Here is a 27,665-nt window from a genome sequence, read left to right as displayed (position 1 = left end):
TGTTTGGGGGGGGGCGAGTGCTAATTCAAAAATAATGGGAAAAGCTACATTACCATGTTATTTAAAATACAGTTTTCCTCTGTATCTTAAAAAATTCCACGTTTTTCAGACTTAAAAGAACACTATCCAGCCTCTGCAAACGTGGAGGCCTCTCTGTGGGGGGGGCGGGGGAACACTTGCCAATTACTTTACTATAGAGAAGTAAAGAAAGATGAGATAAAAATCCTAGAAATTAGAAAATTCAATTATTGCTTTGATTCTAAACTTTTTTTTTTAAATATTTTTTATTGATTTCAGAGAAAGGAAGGGAGAGGGAGAGATAGAAACATCAATGATGAGAGTCACTGATCAGCTGCCTCCTGCAGCCCCCCCACTGGGGATCAAGCCCACAACCTGGGCATGTGCCCTGACCGGGAATCCAAACGTGACCTCTTGCTTCATAGGTCGATGCTCATGCACTGAACCATGCCGGCTGGGCGATTTCAAACACTTTTTGTGTGGCCTTGGATAAGTTTGGACTTTACTTTTTCATTAGTAAAGTAAAGGGAATTGAATTATTTCTAACCCATCCTCCAGTTTGGAGTCTATGGTTTCATGCGAGAGGCAAACTCTGCCCTTTGTCATCCTCGTTGTTCATGGAATGCTCAATCTTCTCCAGTGGTGTGTTTTTTTTCAGTCACTTACCACAGATGTTTAAAATAAAGTAGCTCTCTCTCTATAGTAGCTCTCTCTATATTCTTTTTTCAAGTGATCACGGTACCACTTAAAAATTATAAAAATATCCAAATAAAGAAGAAAATAAATACTACCCTATAATCCCACAGAGGAATAAATATTCGTAACATTCTGAGTTATAATCTTCTAATATTACTTTTGTGTCCATACTTTTAGGCATATTTACTTAAAAATAAATTGTGATCACTTTGTTATTTATTTTTAATCCTCACCCGAGGATATTTTTTTCCATTGCTTTTCAGAGAGAGTGGAAGGGAGACAGAGAGAAACATCGATGTGAAAGAGACACATCAATTGGTTGCCTCCCCCACAGGCCCTGACCAGGGGCCGGGCATCGAGCCTGCAGCCAAGGTAAGTGCCCTTCGCCGGAATCAAACCCAGGACGACCCTTCAGTCCGCAGGCTGACCCTCTAACCACTGAGCCAAACTGACCAGGGCAAATTGTGGTCACTTTGTACTTAGTGTTTTGAAACCCTCATTATTTTTTTAAAATATTTTTATTAATGTTTTCTAGAGAGAAACATCGATGTGAGAGGGAAACACCAATCAGTGGCCACCTCCTGCACGCACGCCCTCTACCATGCGTGGGTTGTGGATCTAGCCCACAACCCAGGCATGTGCCCCGACTGGGAATCCAACCAGCAATCTTTCAGTGCACAGAGGACACCCAACCAATTGAGCCATACTGGCCAGGGTGAAACCTGCATTCTTTAATAACACCATAAACATTTCCCCATATTTTTCTAAAGCAGGATTGATTTTTCATGGCTCCATTTGTAATCCATCATTTAGAAACACCACAAACGCTCACCTATTAGTGTTAGACATCTAGATTATTTATAAGTGTTTATTATAAATACTGCAGTGAACAAACTTGTACAAGAATAGCTGATTATTTCCTAAGGATAAATTCTCATAAGCAGAATTACTCCAACTAGCAATGTATGAGTGATGGTTTCCAGACACCTTGAGGGTAATATAACTTGTTTTATTATAATTTAAAGAAAATTTTGCCAATATGCCACATGAAAAACTCTTGAGGTTCTGTAATTTAGAGAAACCCTTTTTGATACCCATGCTTGATTATTATGAAACATTTTCCTGTATTTTGCTTTGGTCAGTTGTACTTCTTTTTTGATTATCGATTCCATTCTTTTGCCCATTTTCCTACCTGTTCACCCCTTTACTTTTTGAGATACCTCAAATGCCTCATTATTTTTGGTGGAGTAGATTTTGCAAGACACCCAGCACGTTTCAGGAGATTCAGTTATTTCTGAAGATCAAAATCACCATACCATAATTATGGTGTCTCAGACCAAAACTTCAATTAATGTCCTTTAATTTTACCCACTGAAACATCAACAAATCTTAAACATTGGTAGGCCAATATTGGATAAACTGGAAGAACACAAGCACATTGCAAGAATTTGAATTTTTAAATGTACAATCTACTAGGGTATATATTATATATGCAAATTATGGCAGCAGAACAAAGCATTTACATTCAGATATGTCCCTACAATATGATTTATCAGATTCTGTGGGTGGACTAGCTAGGTAAATAAAAAGGTTAACATCTTAGAAGTGGCTACCCTCATTAGAACTTTTTAACAAACAAAAAGCTTTAATTCTGACAAATGGGGTGCTCTTTAGAGATTTTAGCAGAAATACTAAGCTAGGCCTGGCTGGTGTGGCTCAGTGGACTGAACGTTGCCCATGCTCCAAGAGGTCACTGGTTCAACTCCTGATCAGGGTACATGCCAGGGTTGCGGGCTCAATCCCCAGTAGGGGGCGTGCAGAAGGCAGCCAATGGATGTTTCTCCTTCCCCCCTCCCTATCTCTCTAAAAATCAATAAAAACATATTTTCTTAAAAATGAAATACTAAGCTAAAATGATGAAAACCCACAAAACCCCCTCACTGGACTCTAGACCTACTGGTGATAGTTGATCATTCAAAAGAACAACTTTTAACATGCTGGCCATGTGTGAAATAACAAAGAACATCTTCATATAACTTATTTCCCCTTTACATTTATCTGAGCTTATACCCATTCTCTTCTGAGCACCTCTTTTAATCTCCTTTTTGATTTTTGTTTTTTTCATGTGTACAACTATTTTTAAAATTTATTTTTTTAGAAAAGGTAAAAGTTTGTGATAACTCTTTGATTCTGTAACAAGCACTGTCCTTACTGACTTCCAGGAAATCACTTCAGGATCTTTTCTGGGGAATCTTTTCTTTAAACTAACATTTTAATATTGAAATGTGTTGGTTATGATATTGAAATTAATCTGACTTACCAAAAGAGCAATAAATCTTAACCACTAGAAACTGTTAAAGGAAAAAAGTGCAGAACAGTATATACAGTATGCTACCATTATATAAAAAAGATATGTCTATATATACATTTACATATTCATAGAATGCCTCAAGACAGATATCGCAGTAACATATAAAAATGCTACTGGTAATATTAGCTGACTCTGGGGTGGTGAGGTGAATGGCTGGGGAACTGGGATACAAGGTTCCTTTTCACTGTATATTCCTTTGCATCTTTAAATTTTTGTTCCATGTACAGGAATTAACAATTTAAAAAAGATTTTAATTATAAAAATCTTACTACACATAGTAGGTATTCAATAAACATGGAATGAATAAATGGACGAATTAAGTAAAATGAATGAATGTCTTAAGCCCATACTTGGATTACTAAAGCCTTATGGAATCCACAATGCATAGCAGCAGTGTTGTTAAAATGAATGTGCCCAATTGTAGCAAGCTTCAGAAACGACAGAAGTGTGATTTAGCTAACGAAAGGACTTTGGTTGACAGAACATTTTTATTATTGGTTAGGCGAGTGCTCTGAAAATTCCTATGTAAGCAAAGCCAGATTATCCTCCATTCCCTAAATCTGTGGAAGAATTACAACTCACTGGCAAAACACCTCTTGTGGTCTAGAAGACGTACTGACTCTATTATTAAAATGTCAGGTCCCAGGCAGTTCATCAACCTTATTCTACTAAGCAGTGAAATTTCAAAATTGCATGAGACTCAATAGCTTTTTAAGAACAAAAATAAAGTTTGAACTGGGGGGGGAAAGCTAGCATCACTTATTAATTTCTAAATTGAACAAATTTCTCTTTTTACATTGCAAGGGATAAGTATATGTATATATGTATATGTGTGTATATATATGAAACTACATTAAAAACTATGTGTGTGTGTATATGAAACTACATTAAAAACTATATGTGTGTGTGTGTATATATATGAAATTATGTATCCCCCATATATATCCCTGCATTTGCTGAGGATACTGGTCCCGACCCACATTTTTCTGGGGGGGAAAAAAGCTACCTGTTGTATATATTCAAGTCAAGCCTTGGAGACAAACATGGATCTAAACAGTGATGGTTTCTTGGAGTTAAAATAATAAAGGGAAGACACTGGAATTCTAGTTATTCTTGCTGGGGAGGTGAAGGTTGAACTGTGGAATTTACTGCAGCACAGATTCTTAAAGAGTTTTGCCAGAAAAAAAAGACAACCAGATAAAAGTGGTTTTACATTGAGTAACCCTACGCAAAATGCTTATAACAGTGCCTGGCACAGAGGCCTGCTATGTAAATGTTGGCTGCTATTTAAACACTTTAAAAACAAAAAGGACATGAAATGTAAATGAAAATGTACAAAAAGGGAATGACACATACAATAAAAAATGAAAATTTACCTACACACTAGAACTTACCTTTAACGTTCACAGCTATTGGTGGCTGAATACAGAGAGGAGGGGTGGAGGGATGTTATTATTTGGAAGGGGAGTCCCTTCCACACAAAAACGTCAGGTAGCTGTTCTTCTGGGCTGTTTATCTTTTGTCTCTTTGCTCCACTAGAACTTGCTTCAGGCTCACTGTGTCTCTGTCTCACTAAAAACCTGTCCAATGATGTTTGTTTTGCTTAAGTTTTAACACTTGCCTGAAGTGAAACAGTGCTTTGTCCTATGGCGCGGATTGCTACTTCTTTGTCAGGGTGATGTTTCTCAATAAAACTGCATTCCTCCCCATTTCCCATGCATTTCCTTGATCAGTGAAGTAGGAAGACTCTCCCTTTCCTCCTCCTCTGAAGAGAGCTCCTCAGCTGCCATCTGCTGCTGTTCCCTCTAAAGGTCTTGGAGTTCCTCGGTAGTCAGCTCAGTGCTGTGGTCCTGCCCCAACTCCTCCATACCATCTTCCACCTCCAAGCCCTGGGACTTGCCCAGACACACAATACTGCATCCTCCACAACAGACAAAGGCTCATCCTCAAAGACCTCAAGGTCTCTTTCAGCAACAGACTCAGGCCACAATTTCTTCCACGTTGATTGCATGGTCCTGGAAGACACTTCCCCCCATGCTTTGTCTACGAGCCTCAAGCAAGTCAGGATATTAAAATGGTCCTTCTAGAACTCCTAAGGCTTAAATTAGCTTCAGAGGTCACCTCTGAAACAGTGCCTTTGTGTAGAGTTTCTTAGAAATGACCTGCTGGTCCATGGGCTGGATGAGAGGAGTTGTGTTAGGGCAAGAACCTAACAGTAATGAAGCTGTACTCCTCCACTAACTTGGCCTCCAAGTCTGGAGCGTAGGCAGAAGCACTGTCCACTACAAGAAGTGCCCTGAGTGGCAGCTGTTTTTCCTGGAGGTATGTCTTCACACTTGGGGCGAACAGTTCATGAATCCACTCAATAAAAAATTGTCTGGTTACCCAAGCTTTGCTATTAGCCCTCCACATCACATTCAACTTGTTTTTCATGACATTATTTTTCTTGAAAACTTGTGGTTTCCAGAATGGTAGATGAGTAGAGGCTTCAATTTAAAGTCCCCATTTGCATTTACACACAGCGACGTCAGCCTTTCCTTCACTGGCTTGTGTCCTGGCAATGACTTTTCCTCCTGTGTGATGTAGGCCCTCTTTGGCATTTTCTCCCAGAACAGGCCTGTCTCATCACAATCTAACACTTGGTGGGAACAAATCTCTTGGCCTCTACATATTCTTGAAATACTGTCACAAAATTATCAGCACCTACTTTGTTAGAACTGGCAGCCTCCCCATGCCTCACTACACTATGAATGCCACTTTTCTTAAATTTATCGAACCACCTCCTACTAGCCTTAAACAAATCACTTTCAGCACTTGTTCCAGGGGTGTCTTTGAGGAGGTCAGTATGCAACATCTTCACTTTTTCACATACCACTGCCTCCAAAATGCTATCACCAGCTAACGGCTTTTTACTTATCCAAATCAATAACAATTTTTCTATCTCTTCAATTGTCTGTGATTGTTGTTTCGTGAGCACTGTCACACCCTCGGCAACATCACCACTCTTGATGGCCTCTTTTCGTTTTAAAATTGTGCTAATAGTGGATTTCGCCATGCCATACTCGGTAGCCAGATTAGACATGTAAACACCTTTATCATACTTTGCAATTATTTCTTTTTCAAGCTCTATTATTGTTCTCACAACTTCCTTTTCATTTTGTTGCTATCACTAACCTTTATAGGACCCATCGTGACTTACTGTACATATTAACAATAAGCAGCAACAAAAACAAAAACATACACAAAACAACAACACAAAAATATTCACAGCACAATTTCCTAAGATGGTAACATGAGGTTTAGCGATAATCTCACTCATATTCATGCATTTTCTCCTTTGTCACCTGAGAGACACATAACTGATCATACAGGTATCAGCATGAAAGAGTTGTTAGGTTGAGAACCGAAGTTTTATTCAACAACTGAGACATTTTTTCTATGAACAACTTGGTTGAGAACCAAATTGTTCGAGATGGAAAATGTTCGAGAACCAAAGTTTGACTGTATTTCTGGATACCTTCCCGTCTAAAAAACAAGGGGAGGAAGGTTAAAAGGATCTGTACTACAGTTGTTCTGATGACTGAAAGGCAAAAACTATTCTTCAGTAAGTTAAAAATATCTAGCAATCTCTTTGAAAAGGAGTAAGCAAATATCTTCGAAAACAAAGTCCCAATTTCTAGTAGAGATCATCCTGGAAAGGTTAACTTTCCAAGTTGACAGACAGCCATAGCAAACACTAACACTTAAACTTCCTCCCAATATATAGATAGGAAACCCTTGGGGCAATAGGCCTTTCTTATCTGCCTTTAAATATACCCACTGCCCAGCCGGGCGTGGCTCAGCAGTTGAGCACTGACCTAGGATCCAGGAGATCGGGGTTCGATTCCCCGTCAGGGCACATGCCTGGGTTGCGGGCTGCAGTCGATCAATGACTCTCTCATCATTGATGTTTCTGTCTCTGTCTCTCCCCCTCCTTTCCTCTCTCTGAAATCAATAAAGATATGTTTAAAAATAATAATAAATAATAAGTAAATATACTCTCTCCGTCCCTCCACCCAGCTTTCTCTCCTCATGTGGAAATAAATGAGAAATTTAATTTGCTTCACTAACCCGAGGAAGTTATCAATATGGAAAAAAGTATAACTTTGATCACAAAAGGTTGATATGGCTACTGAACACTCTTAATTTCTGAATTCTATGGCTTTTGCATTCTGTTTTTTAAAGAATAGCTTATTGATTTTTAGAGAGAGGAAAGGAGAAGGGAGAAACAGATCAGCTGCCTCCTGCATGCACCTCCACCAGGGTTGGAGCCTGCAACCCGGGCATGTGCCCTGAGGAATCAAACCAGCAACCTTTCGGTGCACTGGATGACGCTCAACCAAGCCACACCAGCCAGGGCTGCATTTTTTTTTTAAATACATTTTTATTGATTTTTAGAGGGAGAGGAAGGGAAGAGGATAGAGAGATAGAAACATCAATGAGAGAGAAACATCATCTTGCACGCCCCCTACTGGGGATCGAACCATGACCTCCTGGTTTAAGTCAAAGCTCAACCACAGAGCAACACTGGCCGGGCAGGCTGCATTCTTAATAGGAGACAACACATTAGGAGTTTGGAATCCTTGAATTTTAAAGCACAAAGACTTCATACGTTTTTGCTTGAGGTGCTTAATATTTCAGGATATCCATTAACAGCTATCCCATGGATTGGTAAGGCTTATGAATACGTAATGTTAAAGAGAGAGATCTTGGTCTTCCAGAGAAGGTAGGGCAATATATGAAATTTAATTCTTCTTCTTTTTTAATCCGGGGCAGAGCTTGCAACCAAGGTACATGCTCTTGGCCAGAATCAAACCCAGGACCCTTCAGTTCTTGGGTTGATGCTCTAACCACTGAACCAAACCAGCTAGGGCTGGAATTAAATTCTTAAACCAATGTTTTTTCCAAAATAATCATGCACCCTCAGGGAAGAAATAGAAAATGAAACTTATTGTATTTAATTTGGATTTGGAGGTGGCCTTCCTAAGCAATTTATTAAAATGTAAGCATTATGTAGCAAGAACCTGGTTAGTAATTATGGTAATTATAAAACTATTAATCACATTAGTGAGAAAGCTAAACTGGATTACAAAGAGGTTTGAGCCATATAATAGAATTACTAAACTGCTCCCTCCTTAGGTATCTGCTTCTCTTTCATCTCCATACTATTCTGTGTACAGCTCACCAGCTAGAAGTGCTTCCTATGAAGAAACAGCATGTACACGGGCCGAGGCTCAGGGCGGGCTGCGAGTCAACGCTGCACTTCCCCCGTCACCCTCTTTATCCTCTTCAACTGTGACCTCAGGATTCTGAACAAAATAAATGAATGAAAATAGCCTAACATTTAGGAGACCATGCTATGGATTAAGTAGAACTAGGTTTAAATCTCTTACGGTACCTATAAGCTGAAAATGACCCAATTTATGACTAAGCATAAGAACAGCTTATTGACATACCTGTAAGTCTGGGGAGATGGAACGAGACTTCCCCAGATTCTTGGTGCAAACCCTTTGTTTAGAAGTATGGTTGTAGAAATTGGGAGTTCCCCTAATAATTCCTAGAGTCCATACCTCTCTCATTCCACTGGATCCTGTAAATGGGCTTGGAGGTGAACACAGCCTGAGTTACGTACTCCCATGTTATGGCTGAAGCATATCTGGGCTGTGTTTCATGCATGATGTGGTCTTGCCTGGGTTGGTCAAAGGAATGACGAGTGAACCAGAAGGGATACACATGATGGAGTAAGAAAGCTCCCAGATTAACATATCCTTTTAACGGAAAAAGGAGTAAAGACCCATTATTTAGTTTGTCTTCACCAGATGGAATATGAGGCATAGGCTAATCCTCTACCCCAATATGTGTTGCCCATTTGCAATTTATGGCTTTGTGCCTCTTGTTGACCTCTTATGTGGCATGTAACTTCTCTAGATTCTGGTTCCTGCTGATGTGGCTATGGTAAGCAGACACACGTCAAAATAATGAGGTGTGTGTACATGGGGGGATGAGGGAGTGGTGAAAACAAGTTTTCATAATGAATGTTTAGCTCTACCAGGGGTAGAAGGACCTAGAACAGGGTCTTCCTAAATCAAGGTGGCCTTCAAGCCCTCGCTGGTTTGGCTCCGTGGTTAGAGTGTCAGCCTAAGGACTGAAGGGTACCGGGTTCGATTCTGGCCAAGGGCACATACCTCAGGTTGCAGGCTCAATCCCTCGCCCCGGTTGGGGCACATGCGGGAGGCAACCAATCGATGTGTCTCTCACATCGATGTTTCTATCTCTCTGAAAAGCAATGGAAAAAATAAAAAAGGATGACCTTCAAAGTCTATGGATTAGTCTTCTATGGTATTAAGAGTTATAAATGGTCATTTCTATTCACATATTTTTGGTGAGAACTAAATGATGACAACTTCCTTATGATTATCTAACCTTGGGCAAGTTACTTAGCCTCTATCTGTACCATGAGGTTTACAATAGTGCCTGGTTTATAGAATTTTATGAGTAAATCAGTTAATATGTATAAAGTGCTTAGATCAATGCCTGGCATATAGTAAGTACTTCCTAAATCCTAGCTATCACCAATTTAGCATTATTAGTAGTAGTATTCACTTATACCCATCTGCCCAAAATACTAAAGACAGGAAAGGAAGGAGGGAAAAAAAGACAGAAGGAAGGAAATGAAGCAAGGTAGGGAGTAAGGGGAAGGAGGAAAAAAAGGAGCTCAGGGTCAGCCAAGGTCAAGGAGGTAGATGGGTTTGGCAGATTTGTAGCACCATGCCTAGAAGAAATGCTTGCCAGGAAAGATCCTGCATAGTGATGTAGACTACAAAGAGCACAAGCCAAAACCCTCCCTGTGCTGGCAGACAAGGAGAGGAACCAAGCCGTATCACACTGAGGAGTGGACTGGGAGCATGAGCATAGGTAAAGAGGGCCTCAGGTTTTAACGTGGTTAAAAACAAATTACTTGTTATCCATATGGATTTTCATATTTTTTTTAGTTTTCCCCCCAAACTTTTGTGTTTAATCTAAATTTAATTTAATTATTTTAAAACCATGTAAATATGCCTTATTATCAAAGTCATTGCAAATATTAAGAAATGTGGCAAATAGTACATACAGTATGAATCCTTGAAAAATATATATTTGTGCACAAAAAAATTCTCAAAAACCCAAAGCAGCAGTAAAACAAATCCTTGACCACCAAAATCAACAAACACACAAAAAGCCAGAGATTGGAAATAATCACTTTTTTACTAATTCGTCATGTTGAGGAAATTTTTATTGCAGTCAATTTGTTTTCTACCAAACTGTTGACCAAATTATCTCCTGCTAGCAGAAAGCCAGAGAAGCCGACTGATTAGGATGCCAAACTGCAGGCTGGTGAGATTAAGTGAAAGGTCAAAACAGAGCAAGAAGAGCCTGGGAGAAATAGGGAGGGGTCAGGGAGGTGTTTGGAGTGCATCTCACCAACTCGGCGTTAGTCTTTCTACAAAGAATGGTAAGTTCAACTTAGATCCAGATCCAGCCTTTGGGAAGCAGTAGGACTACACTTAACACAGAACATGAAACTACAGGAAGATGTTCTGAATGAGATTTCTCTACTTTAAAGCAAGAATGTTTTTAGAATCGGCATTATCTCCTTTATCTTAGGCATTTGCTTGGCAAACTTCTTTTTCACATATGGTACAAAAGCAAATTTCATTTTCATTTTCCTTATTAAATTTTCATGAATTATAAATGAGGGAGTGCTCTTGATTAAGTATTGCTGTGTTTTAAAAGAATCCTTTACTGCTTTGTTTGGTGAAATGGGGATAATAGCACCTTCCTATTTCCTGCCCCCCAGAAATGATGGAATAACTGAGAGAATGTGAGTGAAACAGTTGAGTTACAGAGAAAATACTCTGTAATTTTATTATTTTCCTTTCCACATAAAGTGATTAATTTTTACAGCTTGTTACGAATTTTCAAGTTTTACATTTGTGTTGCTTATCCCATTAGTAATTTCTGAAGCTAAAACTCTTACCTTGAAATCTTCAGAAGTTTTGCTCCCTGAACAAGCTTGCGAGCAGCGGATTACCCACGCCTCATCCAGTCTATCAACCTTTAAAACAAAAATGTGAATCTTGTGACAAAGCCAAAAGCCACAGACAGCAAGTACCATGCTTGATTTTGAAAAATTCCACAATGAAATAGTTTTATGTAAAGATTGCACTCATTATAGGAAGAACCTGGAGATCTGGTTCTTCTGATCATGCCATTTATTGGAGTCTTTTAATCTCTCTGGGCCTTAATTTCCATCTCTGTAAAATGTGGAGGGTTATGCTAAATGATTTTGAACCTCCTCTCAGCTCTAAATTTCTGATCCTATGCTTACTAGTTTATTTTTTTGATGTCTCATGGATTAATCAGAAAGAAAACCTGGCAGAAAAGAATGTTACCTGCATCATTTCATCATTTTTGCCAGCTCACCTGCCCTGTTTCTCCTTTTTCAGCTAAAAACCCTGGTGTTGCTCTTGATTTTTGCCTCTTATGCACTTTATGGACAAATTATAATAATATTAATTTGTAAACACTTGTAAAGTGTTTTCTAAGTTTTACCAATCACTTTTGCAAGTACTATTTGATTTGATTATTACAATAACAGCTCAGGCTGGTAGATATTACCTTCAACTTACCTGGTAAGGAAATTGAGGAGCAGAATAGTTCAGTGAATTAACTGTCTAGAGTAACATAGATAATGAGGCTCAGAGAGGTAAAATGAGTTGCCTAAGGACACAGAACTAGTAAATGCCAAGTAGGAACTCAGGAGATCTGGCTTCCAGGTCCATATTGTGAACCTACCACACAACGCTTCTCTGTAACGTTTCTTTTGAGGTTTCCTGGGAATCACCTTTTTTCCTTTACATCCCATAGTTCAGCCTTGATAAGTTCAGGTCTGAACCAGTCCTAGTTTGTCTCCTTAACTCAACTCTCCTACCATCTATCCTGAATGCTGCTGCCACCCCAACAATCCTAAAGCCCTGCTGTTCTAAATCCCAGTCAACTAAAGTGTAATTTTATTACACTTCCCCTTTCCGCATTTATCAAAGGTAAAAAGTAATTACTGCTCTTAAGCAATGCTTGGCCATGGACTCTAAACTATCTTCCTTCTAAAAAGTTGAACTATTACTGAAAACGTTCTGTTGTGTGAGAGAGAAACAGTGGGTGAGAGGAAAGCACATGGGAGCTCTCAGAACTGGATCCCTCACCCCCACTCCACCACAATCTCAGGTTCTTCATTTGTAAAGCAAATACTTAAGACCAACCCCAAAGGTTGTTGTAAGAATTAAATGGGAGGGGTGTGTGTATATAGGGAAGGGCAGGGTTGGCACACAACACACAGCAAGAGCTCATCAAATGCTGGTTGATTTCTGCCTGACTCAATCTCCCCAAACAACTTGGAAGCTCTTGGAAGGCAGGGGCCTGGGCTCATACATTTATTATGTTTCTTAAAAGTCCTGCACATCACAGACACTCTGTGATTATACACTTTGGTATCTGGACTTGCTCAAGAACCTACAATGGTTCTTATGACAAAATCAGATCCTGGACTGCAGTTGGCCACTTACGAGCTCTGTGACCTCTGGAAAGTTACTTAACCTCTCTGAGCCTCAGGTCCCCTATTTGTAAGATATTAATAGTGAGGCAGGATAGTTAAGAAGCTAGGAAAATGCCTTGGCAAGCAGAATGGGGAAACTGAGACAGCTGAAGAAACTGGCCAAGCAATTTACAGTCCAATACAGAAGGCTACCTCCCTAGAGATAACATCTAGGCTTCAGGGGCGTATCAACTCCAGGCCCAGAAAAGCAGCAAAAGGAGATGGACACCCCAGGAACCAGCTGCAATGACTAATGACCCCCCTACCCTAGTGCCCACCAGTCAGTAGAGACCGTGACCCTGAAGGAGTACACCTGGAACACTGATGACCATTCTGCTGAAACCCTCCCCTGAGACCTCCCCCAAGATTCCCACTAGCAAAAGGAAGAGAAAGCCCTCAAGACAAAGGACCAAGCAGGCCCAGGCCTTTCCCTTCTCCCTTTTCTTCCCCCACAGCAATGCATCTCCTCCACTCTAAGGGTCCCTAAGACACTTGCCACCAGGGGAGCAACGGGCAGCAGCAGAGCTGAGGGCTAAACCCCTGGACCTGTCTCCAAGGCCCCCCTCTTCTTGCACTTCCCAGTGAGCCAGAGCCTCCCTGCCTCGGCTCTCCTGCTGCTTCTTCCATCCTAGGCCCTTCCTTGTTTCACTGCTCCCAGCTTTAATAACCGTCCCCTCAATATCACCTCGATTCCGTTGTGAAATCCCTCCTGCACGATGACACACTACAGGTCCCCGGGGGCAGACCCGCTCTGGGCCAGGCACCCGATCTGGTAACAGTAGCGCCTACCTCCGGGGCCGTGAGGGCAACGCCGGTGAGCTGCTAGGTACATAATCAGCCCTTCCAACTGTCAGCTGTAACTAAGCTTTGTCCCAAGCGCTCAGCGTCCGTAACTGTGGCCCCCCTGCATTCTCCCGCGTCCATGTTGCAGATGTACACACTCCCCCTTGGAACCGGTGCGGTCACCCTCAGACCCGCTCCGCTTTCCTGGCTTCTGCGTTTAACACCCGCGGTTCATCAAATGCCACCGGCCAGACTCCGCAGGAAGCAAGTTCCATAAATTCTCCCGTCAAAACCGCCAAAAGCACCGCCGAGGTCGGTTCTGTGACTGCTGCCGCTTCTGAGGGCTGAAGCCAGGCCCTGAGGGTTTCAGTGACTTCCCGCAGCCGCTCGACTCCGGCGAGACCGCCGCGCCGTGACCGGCCCTCCGCCTCTAATGGGCCCCAGGCGCACCCGCGTCCATTCAAACCCGGCCCTGCCCCCCCCCTCCAGCCGCCTCCCCGTCCTCCGCCGGCCCACCGCCCCCACACCTGAGTCAGGGCCCCGGGACGCGCCGCATCCGCCCCTGGCGACTTCTCCCTTTTCTCCGTCAGAAACCGGGGGTGAGGTCGAGGTCGGTGTCCCTCACGCGTGGAGGTCGCCACGTACCCCTCGGCCGGTGGGGGAGCGACCACCTCCGCGGCCCGCGGGTCTTCCCCGGCTGCCGGTCACGTGCCGGGGAGGGGGCGCGAGCGAGGGAGCGCCAGCGCGCGCCTGCGCCAGAGAGCGTGTGGAGGCGCGTGTGGCTGTTGGAGCGCAAGTAGCCAGAGGGAGGGGGCGGCGGCCGGGAAGACCGACTCCGCCCCGTGCGCATGCTCCGGCCCCCCGCAGGTTATAAAGCCACCTCGCCGGCCGACCCGACAAAGTGCTGGCGAGCGGCGACGTGACTAACCGGCCGCGTGGGTGCCCCAGGGAGCGTACGGGGTAGCGGGCGAAGGACGCGACTGGGCCCTGGGCCGCGAGGAACTTGAGCCCCGCCGCCGCGTCACGCACACGCCCGCCGCCGGAGCCGCGCTTAACGGTTAGTTGGGTAATCGCGGGCGGCGCTGGGCGCGGACCCCGGGGTGCCCGGGCCGCCTCCGAGGAGCGGAGAATTTGGTCTCCGGGGTAGGGAGGCGGCCCGGCAGCGGCATCGTGGCCGGGGGCAGCCGCGTGGCCCCGGAGCGCAGCGTTGGGGAAGGAGACCTTGAGGCGCTGGGGAGACCGCGGTCAGGTGCCGGTCACCGGCCTAGCCCAGAAGTTGGGTCGTGGTCCCGGTGACCTTGGGGAAGTCGCTTCCCCGCTAGTACTGAGGCGGCTCCTTAAGAAGTGCTTTTGGTCTGAAAAAGGGACGACGTGGGGCTGACTCACGTGGTGCCTCCAGACTCTCTCTTGGCCGCATTCTGCTCGGAGGAGAGGGACGCGGGCGGGAGTTATTTTGGACTCGTGGCATGCCCGTCCCAGCCTCCTTGGCCAGCCAGCCCTTGTCCCACCTGGTGACCTGCGCTAGTGGTTTGGGACTCTGCAGTCCCCGCAGCCGGGGCGTGACTGCAGGGCTCGAGGGGACTTTGCCGAGGGGACAGTTGCTGACGGGGTCTCTTTGTCATTCAACCGGTGGCTGCGGAACGTGAGCCGCAGCGCCCTCGCGCCCGCGGGCTCTGGGGCGGCCCTGCCGAGAGGAATCCGAAGGACAGCGTTACCCTTGGTCGGACGCACGCTTTTTGTTCCAAGTACATCCTTTTCTTCCACGTGTGTCTTAACCTTTCATTTGTCGTGACTTACTTGGTGCGACAAGCAGTTGCTAAAACTAATTTGTAAATTAATCGTAACAAGCATCTTACTACTTTCAGCCGAGTTTCAGGCGTCTGCGTATGAGCTAGGCGTCTACTGATAACAGCAAAATGTTTACAAGCTGCTTTATCACAGCTGGTTTTGAAGATTCTTTTTCAAATATTCTGGTTTCTAAATAAAATGTGTACATGCCAATGCCCTGATAAAATAAACGCGGGGTTAGTAACTGCTGGGATGTTGTGGTAGGGGGAACTCTGAATTGTGTGCGAGTTTGGAAAGACTGAGTAGGAATTAGCCATTAATAATTCTGATGGCAGCTCGCCGCCCAGTGAGGTGAAGGCAGAGTCTATGTATCTTCAGCTTTTTAGTTAAGCATTAAATAGTACCCATAAATCTAAGTCTTACACCCTGCGGTACAATTTGCCTTCGCATTGCCATATAAATGATAAGGAATTCGACATCTAGCCCTTAAAACAGGTAGTGGGTATTACTTAAACAGAAATTGAACATACTTCAGTAATTAAGTCAGAGTTTAGATATTCTTTCATCAGATTGCTGTGACCCTTGTTAAATATGCAAGTTAAAGGGCTGGAGAGCATTTTGTGAGATTTTTATAGTTGAATAGGTTTAAAGGCTTAGTTGTAAGCTTAACATAATAGGCTATAACATACCTAAACAAATTTAAAAGGGGGGGAAAGAGCACACGATGAAACCAACAGATTAGTGTTTCAATTGTTTACATATCTTTTGGCCTTTTAAATATTAATGCATATAATATTAACTCTGAAAAAGATCTTAACAGTGAGGTTCCCTTATATTACAGATTAGGAAACAGGTTGGAGAGGTAGTGGTATATAATCTTCTAAAATCTTAATGGTTGGCTGGGAATTATGTGTTTTGACTCCCATTTAATCAGATTGGCACTCCTGAGCTTTCTCTAAAAGTACAAATATGGATATAAATTATTTCACACTGAAAATTGATATTTAGAGTAGTAACTTTTCCCAGCTTGTTCTTCTTTCCCATTGTTTTTTCAATCCACTTCATAATTTGCATTCCTATGCAGGATTTAGGTCCCTGTAAATGCCTTCATGCCATTCTGTTTTTGTTGAAGATGAGGAGTATGAGAAAAACAGACCAGGAAGTTGTGAATTTTTATGTATTCAGCAATTTGTTACTGGCTACCAGGCACTATGAGAGACTTAGGATATACTATTTCCTTTCAAAGCTTTATTCTCATTCTAAAAGTTTTCAAACCATATTTTGAAATACATATTTCTCCTATCCCTTTCTAGTAAATTCTTGTATGCACAGTAATTGTTTAATATCCTTTGAATGAGCCTGAACATCATTATTATGCTACCTTTGATCCTTACTATCTCAGAGAACTAAGCTGCTTTCTTGTTTGATTAGTAACAGACAAACCACAAAAGTGTATTAAAATTGAGTATCGTTTGTCTAGTACAGCGATTTTCAACCACCGTGTCACAAGAGGCACACTGGTGTGCTGCAACAATTTTTAAAACATGCAGTACCTGGCTATTTAGTTAGGCACACTGACCTCTTTTCCCTTAGATTGTGAAATTAAAAAAGGGCAACAGCCAACACAATAGCTATCCAGTGTGAATGAATCAAAATGATACCTATTTTTTCTGTCAGAACTGCAAAAATACATTTTTTGGTGTGCCACAGAATTTTAGTAATCAGTTTATGTGTGCCATGAGATGAAAAAGGTTGAAAATCACTGGTCTAATATTAAAGCATTATCCACCATTCACAAATGTTTCATTTAAATAGCAAATTTTTTTTAGAATATATTCATAGACACTAAAGATATATCAAAAAGAAGTCAGGATTACCTCAAAATATACTACAGTTAAATTTACATAGCCTTTTTCATTGCTGACAATATGTATAAATATTAAGGCTATGTTATCATTAAGGTAATTATCAGTTCCTTTATTAGAAATGAGTTTTCAAATGAGTGCTTTATTTTCTTGGAAACTATAGTAATTGTTAAACCACTCCTCTTCCATCTCCTCCATTAAGTAGTTTTCTAGGTGATAGAGTAAATACAAACATCATTCATTATACAAACACATTAGACTGATAATGAGGATGTGTATTTCTAACCTACAGAGCAAATATTTCAAACCTGAGGTTCATCAGCCTCTTTAGGGTTCCTCTGGTCAAGCAAAATAAAGGCCTGCATCTAATGTAGCAAGCTGTTGAAGACAAGAATTGAAGCAGTTTCAAGTACATTTGCTGATGCACCCAAAAGAGGGCAAGAAAATCCCTCAAGTCAGTGAAGATGCCCATTGTTTTACTTAACTTATGGCACTTAAAATAGAACTTCTCTGTAAACAGTAATTTTAAGTTTTATGAACATATACTTCCTTAAAGCAAAGGAAAATCATTCTGCCTGAATTTGTGAAAATCTTGTTTCCTCTCATTTGTGAGATCAGAATCTATGACGATTTTAGTACACAAAAGTCAATGGCCAAAAGATTTACATAACCTGTGACATCATGGCTACATAATGCTATGACCTCATGATTCCTGTGGTGCGTTGCATCACAGGTTCTGGCTAACTTCATTCTCACATCAGAAGTACAGGAGTTAGAAACGAGTCCTTGGGCTCTTTGGTGCCACAGATTCCTTTGCAGTTTGTTCAAACCTACGGATCCCTTGTCAGAATAATGTTTTTAAGTGCATAAAATACAAAGGTATAATTGTTAGAATATTTTGATTGGATATAATAATGTGCTTCTAAAAATAAATAAGATCATGTAGTAGGTCTGATAACCACAGTAATTTTGAAGTACTGATTACTTTAAACAATTTCAAGATAGCTGTAACCACTGTATCAGGACATAAAAAATGTGTTTTCTATTGGTGACAAAGTCACAGGTACTACTAATGCTACTGTGGTTTGTTGCCTACATTCACAGTTGAAATAAATTCTAAACTTAGAGGTTAACTGAAAGATCTTTCAATGTAATTTTTTACCCCAACCAACTCACAGACTCCTTGAATTCCACCCACCATAGAGGATCAATCTGCTGATCCCAGGTTAAAAACCACTGATAGGGGAATAGAAGAGGAAGTTAATAAAGTAAAAACTTAACTTTGGTTCTCACAACTCAAGGCATCATATTAAAAGCCCTGTTACTATCCAGTAGTTTAACACACCAGAGCAGTGTCATCGGGCTTTCATTCATTCAGTAATCAAAATCACAGGAAAGAAATATTTTTCAATCATTGATCAAATATGCACCTTATAATGCCTGTATATTTTGAGGAGTTTCTCCTTTATACAAAGGCTAAGTCACTGTAATCAAATCAGATTCAACAAAATTATGAGTTGTTGAGATTAGCAGTAGGGTTGTGGGGGCAACCAACAGAGCTGTATCCTGCTTCTGCATAAATGATCAGTGGTACTCTTCGATGGCTCAGCACATCTAGCCAATCTCACTTTGTGGTAGATGTGAACTCCTGCTGTCATTGTATATACTGTGACCCCAAAAGAGAAATCACCATTTCCATAAGATCTTTATTGCTCTTTTGATCACTTCTCTGTATGACACTGTCTAGTAAAAAATGTCCAAACCTGTAGAGAACTTTTATGAATTTGAGCACAGAAACAACGGGCAGGGCTTGCTTAAGGCAAAGATAAAACCTTTTACTAAAAAAGTTATATGCTTGGGGCATGACCATGATCTGCCCAGTTAGGAATTTATGATCAGATTACCCTGTGAGGTTACTTTCCATAGAAACCTTTTTTCATCCACAATACCAGCGCTCAAACTTGTGGCCTCTGCTAGTCTTCCTGCCATACAGAGCCATTATAAAATGAATTCTATGACCAAAAAGAAAAGAGGGGAAAAAAATGCAGGGAAAATACGGAAAAAAATATCAATTTGCCAGGGCAAATTAAAGGAAAAATAAATGTATACGACTTAAAAAGGTAACTTGGGGCTGTACATTATAGCAGACTTAGATAAATCCAGACAAATACTAAGTGTGGTAGGCACTAGAAAGCCCTGGGAAGTTTTTGTCAGAGAAATAACATGATCAGAACTCAATACAGTTTGGAGAAGGGGAATGGCAATGATAGAAGGTAGAAAGCCACCGCACCAATTGTGGCAGCAGCCTGAAGTGTGTAACAATAATAAAAATGGGAGGATGGACATGAGATAACAAAGGGGAGATGGGTTTGGCAGTTAATTGCATTTGGGAGGGCAGGGGCCCCACTGGAGAAGTATTAAGATGACTCAGGTTTTAAGCTGGCTGCTTAGAAGAATGGTGGACAGAAGACTAGGTTTGGGGTATAGAGGGAAGCTGAGAACAGGCTGCAGTTTGAAATGCCCACAAGGTAACTGGAAAAGGAGGTCACTCAGAAAAACAGTCTATCCCTGTCCTCAAGGAATTTAAAATCTGCAATCTGGTTACAGTAGCTAGAGATTTAGATTTGGTAGTGGTTCTACCAGAAATACTCCCAAAGCTATGGAAACAGATAAGCTCTTCAAGAAAAAAACAACAGAAAAAAACAAAAGAAATCCTATCAATTTAAGAACAGAAATTCTAAATATTCCAAATACTAAACACCATTTGAAATGTTACTATCAAGTGATAAAAGCATTTTAACAAAATACTGTCTCAATCATTTGTATTAAAGCACACAAACTAACTTGCCCTTCCTATTCAAACTACTTCTCTTTGTAGAGGTATTCTAGTTAATAAATTAAGAAGAAATGTTAGAATTAAAGGCATAGTTAAATTATTGCCATTTGCAAACAACTAATGAAATAATGGAACTAGGGCATTTAATACAGCAGAATGAGGGGGACAACCAAATATCATATGCCTCCTGATAGAAATGCACACTACTACCTGTGAATTACCTTTGCCCTCTCCCCCACACTATTCTTACTCTCAAGAAATCAAACCTGAACTGATCAAAGCATGCTCAGTCTTCAATCTAGCTACCAATTTATAGGAAATACAGGGACTAGAGGGACATGCTAAACTAGGGCATGTTAAAACTATACCAGAGGGACACATCCAGAATGAGGGAAACTGCAGGAAAAATAACCTGGTTCCTTCAACAAATAAATTATGTGGAAAATAAAGAAAGGAGGATCCTTTAGATTAAAAAATATATCAACCAAATATAATGCGTGACCTTGTTTGTATCCCAAACCAAACCAATGATTTAAAAAACAATTTAGAAAAATTTGAACACTGCCTGTTTATTTGGTGATATTAATTTTTAAAGGAATAATGGTATTGTGGTTATGATTTTTTAAATAGTACTATCTTTTAGAGAAATGTTTATAGGGAAAAAATAAGAAAAAACATCATCAGTAACATCAACAGAAACAGGGAGGACAGGAATGGATTTGAGTTTTGTTTCCAAGCCATATAAGCTGAACAGCCCTGGGCTACTCACACAACTTCTTAATGTCCCTTTGGCTAAGTGGAGACAAATACAACCTAATAAACTCATAAACTCCTATTTGCTCAAGCTAGAAACCTGGGAGATTTTTTTTTTAAATTTTTATTTATTGATTTGCAAGAGAGAAAGGGAGAGAGAGAGAGAGAAAGAAACATCAATTTATTGTTCCACTTATTTATGCATTCATTGGTTGATTCTTGTGTGTGCCCTGACTGGGGATCGAACCCACAATCTTGACATACTGGACGATGCTCTAAGCAACTGAACTACCCCGGCAGGGCTGGGAGATTTTTTAAACTCCTGGCTTCCCCAGTCTGCTACATCTGGTCCACTGCTGAATCCTGTCTGTTCCCCGCTCTCTTCCATCCCACTGCTGTCCATCTTGTCTCACTGTGATCTCGCAGCACTCCAACAACCTCCCTCCAGCCCATTCTCCACATTGTATAAAGATTGATGTTCCAAAAAAGCAAAATCTGAGCATGCTAACCCTAGCCGCACTTAAAACTCATCAACTGCTTTTGATTAGCTTCAAGACCAGAGTGCCTTCTTACAAAAATAACTCATAAGGTTTTCCACTGTCTGGTTGTGTCTACTTCTCCAACTTCCCATCTCTCCCCATTCTTTCTGCTCTCTCTTTAGCTTTAGCTTTGGTAAAATTCTTTCACGTTTTCCAGTGCAGCCTGTACTGTGACTATAGCTTCAGTACTCATGTCTGGAATGCTCTTTTCCACCATCACTCCATGGCCTAGCTAGCTCCTATTTATCCTTCAAGTCTCAGGCTAAATATCATCTGCTCCAAAAGTCCGACACACATTGCTCCTGTACATACTAAGTTGGGCGTCGTCTCACATCTACACAATACAGTATTTTTCCCCCATAGGAACCTGTACTTTATCATAAGAGTACTTGTAATTATATATTTTAAAATGTATATTACTATGTTGTCTCTAGTCCTCAAAACTTAAGGTATTTTTTATGTGAAACTAAGTATAGAGTTAATTTTTTCTACAAGTGAATAGTTTAACTTAGCTTTTTGCAAGAAAATAAAAAGCTTTCTTTGTTGTTTCATCTTTTAATGAATTAATCTACTTATTCTTCCCATTAGGCTTCAGAATACTGGAAGTGAAGTAGATTCTAGCAGAAATACCACCTGTTATATTCAAATACTCATTTATATTTAAAGTAATATAGACAGCACAGTCCTGACAACACACCTATTTATAATTTTAATCCAGCCACTACGTTCGTTTCTTCTTCACATTCTGGAACAAGGTAGGTAATGTATTCAAAAATTGAAGTGGCCCACGTAGATCTTGATTTATGGAATATATTTTTGGGTTGCTGTAGAAAACTGAACAGATACAGGTTAATCTGCTACTATAAGACTATTACTTTTCACCTTGGGTGGTGTGTTTAATAGCTATTGGGCTTCATTCTTTTTTGAAGTCATAATTCACTAGGAGCAAAGTTAAACTGGAGGTTTATGTTTTTCGTGCTATTTCCCTTTAAAAGATGTCTCCTTACTGTGAGATTTGGAGCCATAACCCTGCTAATCAAAGATGCTAACTTGGGTTTTATCACTGTACTCTGTTCTTATGTTTTGCTATTTGTCAGCTGAAGTAAAAATAGTTGCTAGTTTCTTGAAATCTCTTTATAATAAACATTTTAAGAGGTATTTCATAATTTTTCATGAAATCCTAACCTTCAAGTTGAATTACTAAATGGAGAAATATTTTTGTTGGAATTTGTTTGATTATGCTTTATTCTGCAAATCAAACTTAAAAAGAAGATTCTCTTTTCCTTATTTTGAAAACTGTTGTTCTCAATTTAAAATGCATATTAATATATATCCTGTTATCTATCTATGGTCTACAAATAAATTACTTATTTTTTAAAGAAATTGCACTGGTGTGGGGAGAATTAATGAAATATTAAAATTAACCCCCAACAGGAAAACCAGAACCTGAATTGAGAGTTTCTACATATTACTAGGACCATACTTCTTTCTCCTACACCCTTGTATAAAATCATGCATATTTAGATGAATAGACAGGAAGAATTAAGAGTGTTTATTACAGATTCTGATTATTGAACATGACATTGGCTGAGATTCACAAAAAGAGGACTGATTAAATAAGTAAATATATGTACATGCATATATACGTACATATATATATATTTACTACGTAAGTTTGCATATTAGTTTGACCATTTTCAATTATGATCAGCTTCTTCACTTCTCTGTACTACTTATAAAACTTTAATCTTCATTTCTAAAACAACAAGAAAATTAGGATTGACATTTGTAAAATTGGGGTCAGAATAGCAACATAATAGGGCTATTGAGTATTAAACAAAGTCAATATAAGTTCATTGGAATTGTGCATCAAACATAGGCCCAGCCCAACAGAAATGTAAACAAAAGTGATTCTTAATTAACTATTAAGTCTTGGGCATTCTGTGGTGTGTTTTTTAATGGAATTTAGTTGTAAATAGCCAAAGTTTCCCATGTTTGTCATTCATTAAAATAGCTTGCCTGGCTCTGTTCACGGAACAGCAAGAAGCAGCTCTAACTTCTGCTATATTGACATATTGATATAAAGGTTGATACTGGTTGCCAGGAAGTCCTGTAGGAAAACTTAAACCCATTTCACTAAACAAGCTAGGAGTATTTCTGATGCATATCATTTGGCAGTGGCACTGAATTTCATTCCTTGGAAATCTTTATCAGTGTTGGGTCTTTATGCCTACATATCTCGATGTTATTGGCAAATTTGTGTTTCTGCCTTTTCAAAAAAATTTCAGTCTTGAGGCTTTGCTCACCTAAGCAAAAGTAGCTAATGTTTAGCGTAGAAAGCTATCATTCACAAGGGAGAAAAGTGTCATACTTGAACAATCTGTACAGAAGACTGCAGTGGACAGAGGTGGCAGAAAGGCTGGGAATTAAAGGGTATTAGTAGCTTATGTTGGAGATACTCTCCCACCTTGACCTCTGACACGCCCTTCTGTCTTATTTTAGGTGTTGAAAGGGCCCCAAGATCTAACAAACAGCCTCCATTTCATCACCTGTCCTTTGGCACATGCTATATTTACTTGAAACAGAGTGGCCTTTTTCTAGATCACAGCAGAAATGAGGACAGTTACAGATGTTAGGTTTCACCTGTTTGACGGTGCCCGGGGCTCCTGACAAGTACGTATTGTGAGATTCTTGCTGGGAAGAACAGAACTCCTGGTTCAGTAGAAAACACTCTAAGTACATGCTTAGGGCCACAGGGGAATGTGGGGCTGCAAGGAACCCTTAAGGGAAGGGATACTAGTTATTTTGTTTTCTAAGAGAATTATTGCTGTTCTTTTTCTTTTTAACTAAGAACAGCAAAATGTGACATCCTTTACCAAAATTATTTTAGTAAGTGAGATTATACAGATATTTACAGTTTTTATCAAACTTTTATCAAAGAATGGACAAAGTCCATTCTGCACCATTTCCTACCACCCTTTCCCATATTCATATGCATCAGCCTTTTCTGTAACTAATATATCCAAGTCACTTTTTAGTCACTTTTTAGATTAAATAAGAGTTAATGGTTTGAAACAACAGCCATTTGCAAAGTGTGGTTTATGGACCACCCCAGGACCTGAAGACTCAGGGGTGAAGTCCTTGTAACTAATCATTAAGAAATAGTCACTTACCAAGTTTTAGTGCAGTATCAAAGAAGAATATCCACAATGATCTGAAAAGGCTATTAAAATGCTTCCTTTCCCAATTACATATCTGCTTAAGGTAGCTTTGGACCAAAAACTCTGAGATCCGTTATCTTAAAAAAGAAATACACTATATCATTTACTCGTAGGGTGGTCTGACCATGTAAATAATAAAAAATCTGGAAATTATTGGTAACTAAAATAATGATGTTCTTAGGGATTATAAATATGAGCTAAATAAAAACAAGATCTAGAATCAGTTTTCATATAGTCCGAAAGATAGACCCAAAATTCTTCTTTAAGCATTCTGGTTAGCAAACTGTTAATCTCAAGGATAGTACAGTATATTTGAATTCTTGTAATGTGGGTTGGATCTGCTCTGAATGATAAAGCAGATACAAACAGTTGGAAGTTTGCAGAGCCAGGTTTACGTATTTTTAGTTTGTTTATAGCAGTTTGATCAAAATCATACATTTCATAACTGCTGATTGGCTATCCAGCTACAGTAGGTCTATTTCTCCTTTCACTGGTACTTTGTTTGTTTTGGTTGGTTTTTGTTTTGTTTTTAAATTTTTTCTTCACTCCATTTAGTGTCAAAATGGAAAAGACTACAAAAGAAAGTTCAGTTCCCTGGACCTTGAATCTAGGAATCTACCTTGGGGATTCTGTAAGCAATGAAGTTGCCAGTTATAAAGCCCAGTAGATTTGCTACTTTAGCAGAAATAGCTTCAGTAAATGGATCTTTCTGGATTTGAATGTTTCCATGTGGATTTCAAACCAAAAACTGGTACATACTTAGTAACAAATTCATTTAAGATTATTGATTTTAGATACTTTCTGCCTCCCCCACCCCCAAACAACAGATATATTTTCTCACAGTTCTGGAGGCTAGAAGTCTGCCATAAAGGTTTCATCAGGGTTTGTTTCCTCTGAGGGCTGGATAAAGATCTGTTCCATACTTCTTTGCTAGCTTCTGGTGGTTTACGGGCAGTCTTTGGCATTCCTTGGCTTGTAGAAGCATCTCCCTGATCCGTGTCCTCATGTTCACAGGGCCTTTTCCCTGTGGTTACTTTCTGCCTCTTTTAAGTTCACAAACTGGCCATTGTCATTTTAGGAAATGGCAGTGGCTTTGTTTTAAATATTGCTGGAGAACCTGTAGAGAACATAATGACTATTCCAAGAGCGTTTGTAACTTTTGTATGGGCAAGAGCATGGGAAATATGGAGCACAACTTTGGCTTTCTGGATTAGTTTATTTGGACAATTCCTGAGTTATGAGAAAAAGAGAAAAATTAGATCATCTAAAGGTGGTTCTTGCCACCACCATCATTGCCAAGGAAAGTCAGAGTTACTGTTTCTCATGGGCAAATTGATGAACTTTCTCAACTGTTGTTTTTAATCTTCCCATCACTTTCAGGCAACTAGTAGAGTCATAAAATAAGTAGATAATCTAATAGGAAGGCTACTGTGCTCTTTGCGAGGATTAAAATCTTAAACTTTAATCTCTTTTAGCCTCTGGACTTGAGGACTGCCTCTTCTCAATGGACTTTGAATACTGTACAAAGGGACCTGCTGTCATAATATACTTCTTGAATGAACCCTTTTGTTTATAGCTGAGATTTGGTCAATTAAGAAAATAATATAGTTAGATGATATTACACAATTTTTTTCTATTATGTACACTCAGAATTTTGAAGTAAGGACAGCCATTTGTCAGATGGTGATGGAATTGTGTTGAATCCATGTCTGGTTTTTTGAATACTCTTATTCTTGTTTGCTTCTGAATCTTTAAACCTTCTCAAAGTTTTAAATCTAATTTTGACACTGGAATAAGGTATTATTAACTTGATGAGGCAAGTCTTAGTGACTACAAATTGTTACTGCTTTAACTAACTGGGACAAATCATAGCTGGCAGCTAAGCTCAAAGTTTAATCACGTCCAGCACGTATTAGCTGATTGAGTCAGAGCTTGACGTGTTAAATAGCTCTACCGTCTGTGTGCGGGTGTCTCCCTCTGTGTGTAAACATTCTGAGGTGAATTAATCTTTTTAGTGGTTCTTTGATTGAAAATTTTCAAGTGCTTTTCTCTTTATTCATACTTAGATGAAGGAAAAACTCATGAAGTTAATGATTGGAACAGTTCTATTTAATATAATTTTAGAATACAAACTCTTTCCTTTAGCAGAACTGAGCTGTTAGCTTTTTATTATAAGAGAAATTTTAGGAAGTTTCAACTTATATTTTTATCCCACCTGAATCCTAGGACAGATCTTTAATCTTTAAACTGGGTTATATTTTTAAGGGAATTCTCCAGATTTTCAGATTCAGATGTACCCTTACCTAAAAATCATCTCTCCTAAAAATAGATGGCTGTGGTCTTCTGCTTCTCCTTTTCCACCCTCCACTACAAAATAAAGTTACAGCTCTCATTTGTCCTGATTCTTACTGTTGGTCACTGCCCCAGGCTATAAAAATTTCTTCCCCCCCCCCCCCCAAGAATGGAACATTTCAGAGTACATAGTCCCAAAAGGGGACAGTCCCATGACAGAAATCTAAAGAGGGGTTAGGTCAGAAATATTGGACAAGCCAAGACCTTACTCCATGTGGACAACAATCACCTTCCTTCTCTATTTTCTAAGTTAGAATTAGGTTTAGAAAGTGAGACAATTATCACAGGGATGTGTATCAACACATTTATTTCAATGAAAATGGGGTATGGCTTTGACAGAAATCAGTTTTGCTTGATTGGTTTAAAAATGGACTGGCCAGCCCTAGCCGGTGTCGATCAGCTGGTGGGGTGTGCCCATCCCCCCATACACCAAAAGGTCACTAGTTCAGTTCCAGTCAAGGCACATCCTGCAGGAGGTAGCTGATCTATGTTCCATTCTCACATTGATGTTTCTCTTTCTCCCTCTCCCTTCCTCTCTGCCTAAAAATCATATTTTTTTTAATGGACTGGCCAATTAGATTATATGGTGAGTATTTTCCATAAACTGTGCTAAATCTTTATTTTATTAATTTTTAGAGAGAGGGAGAAGAGAGAAACATTGAGAACACTGCATCAATCGGCTGCCTCCTGCACGCCCCCTACTGGGGATTGAGCCCACAATCTGGGCATGTGCCCTCGCCAGGAACGGAACCGGCAACCTTTCAGGGCACAGG

At 40.2% G+C, this 27,665-nt stretch overlaps 1 protein-coding gene and 1 long non-coding RNA gene across 5 annotated transcripts in view; one reads left to right on the top strand and one right to left on the bottom strand.

Moving 5' to 3' along the window:
- LOC308549417 overlaps positions 1-14,332 on the bottom strand; it is a 31,862-nt gene extending 17,530 nt beyond the window's left edge. Inside the window, exons 1-2 of the long non-coding RNA XR_013997753.1 lie at positions 14,066-14,332; positions 11,142-11,219 (exon numbers count right to left, since the gene is read on the bottom strand). This is a non-coding gene — a long non-coding RNA (uncharacterized lncRNA). The remainder of the gene's footprint in view (positions 1-11,141; positions 11,220-14,065) is intronic.
- Positions 14,290-27,665, top strand: part of SLC16A1 (solute carrier family 16 member 1) — a 30,690-nt gene continuing 17,314 nt past the window's right edge. The window contains exons 1-3 of one of the 4 annotated variants that reach the window (XM_081121962.1): positions 14,296-14,595; positions 21,908-22,074; positions 23,822-23,992. The gene's annotated coding sequence lies outside the window, so the exon portion shown is untranslated. Of the gene's footprint in view, positions 14,596-21,907; positions 22,075-23,821; positions 23,993-27,665 lie in introns of all 4 variants that reach the window. The other 3 variants (XM_081121960.1, XM_081121961.1, XM_081121959.1) reach the window with 3 other exon arrangements.

This window comes from Miniopterus schreibersii, assembly GCF_964146895.1.
Source record: "Miniopterus schreibersii genome assembly, chromosome: 19".
Classification (NCBI taxonomy): Eukaryota; Metazoa; Chordata; class Mammalia; order Chiroptera; family Miniopteridae; genus Miniopterus; species Miniopterus schreibersii.
The sequence above is the reverse complement of the archived record's forward strand: the minus strand, read 5'-3'. Positions and strand labels throughout refer to the sequence as shown.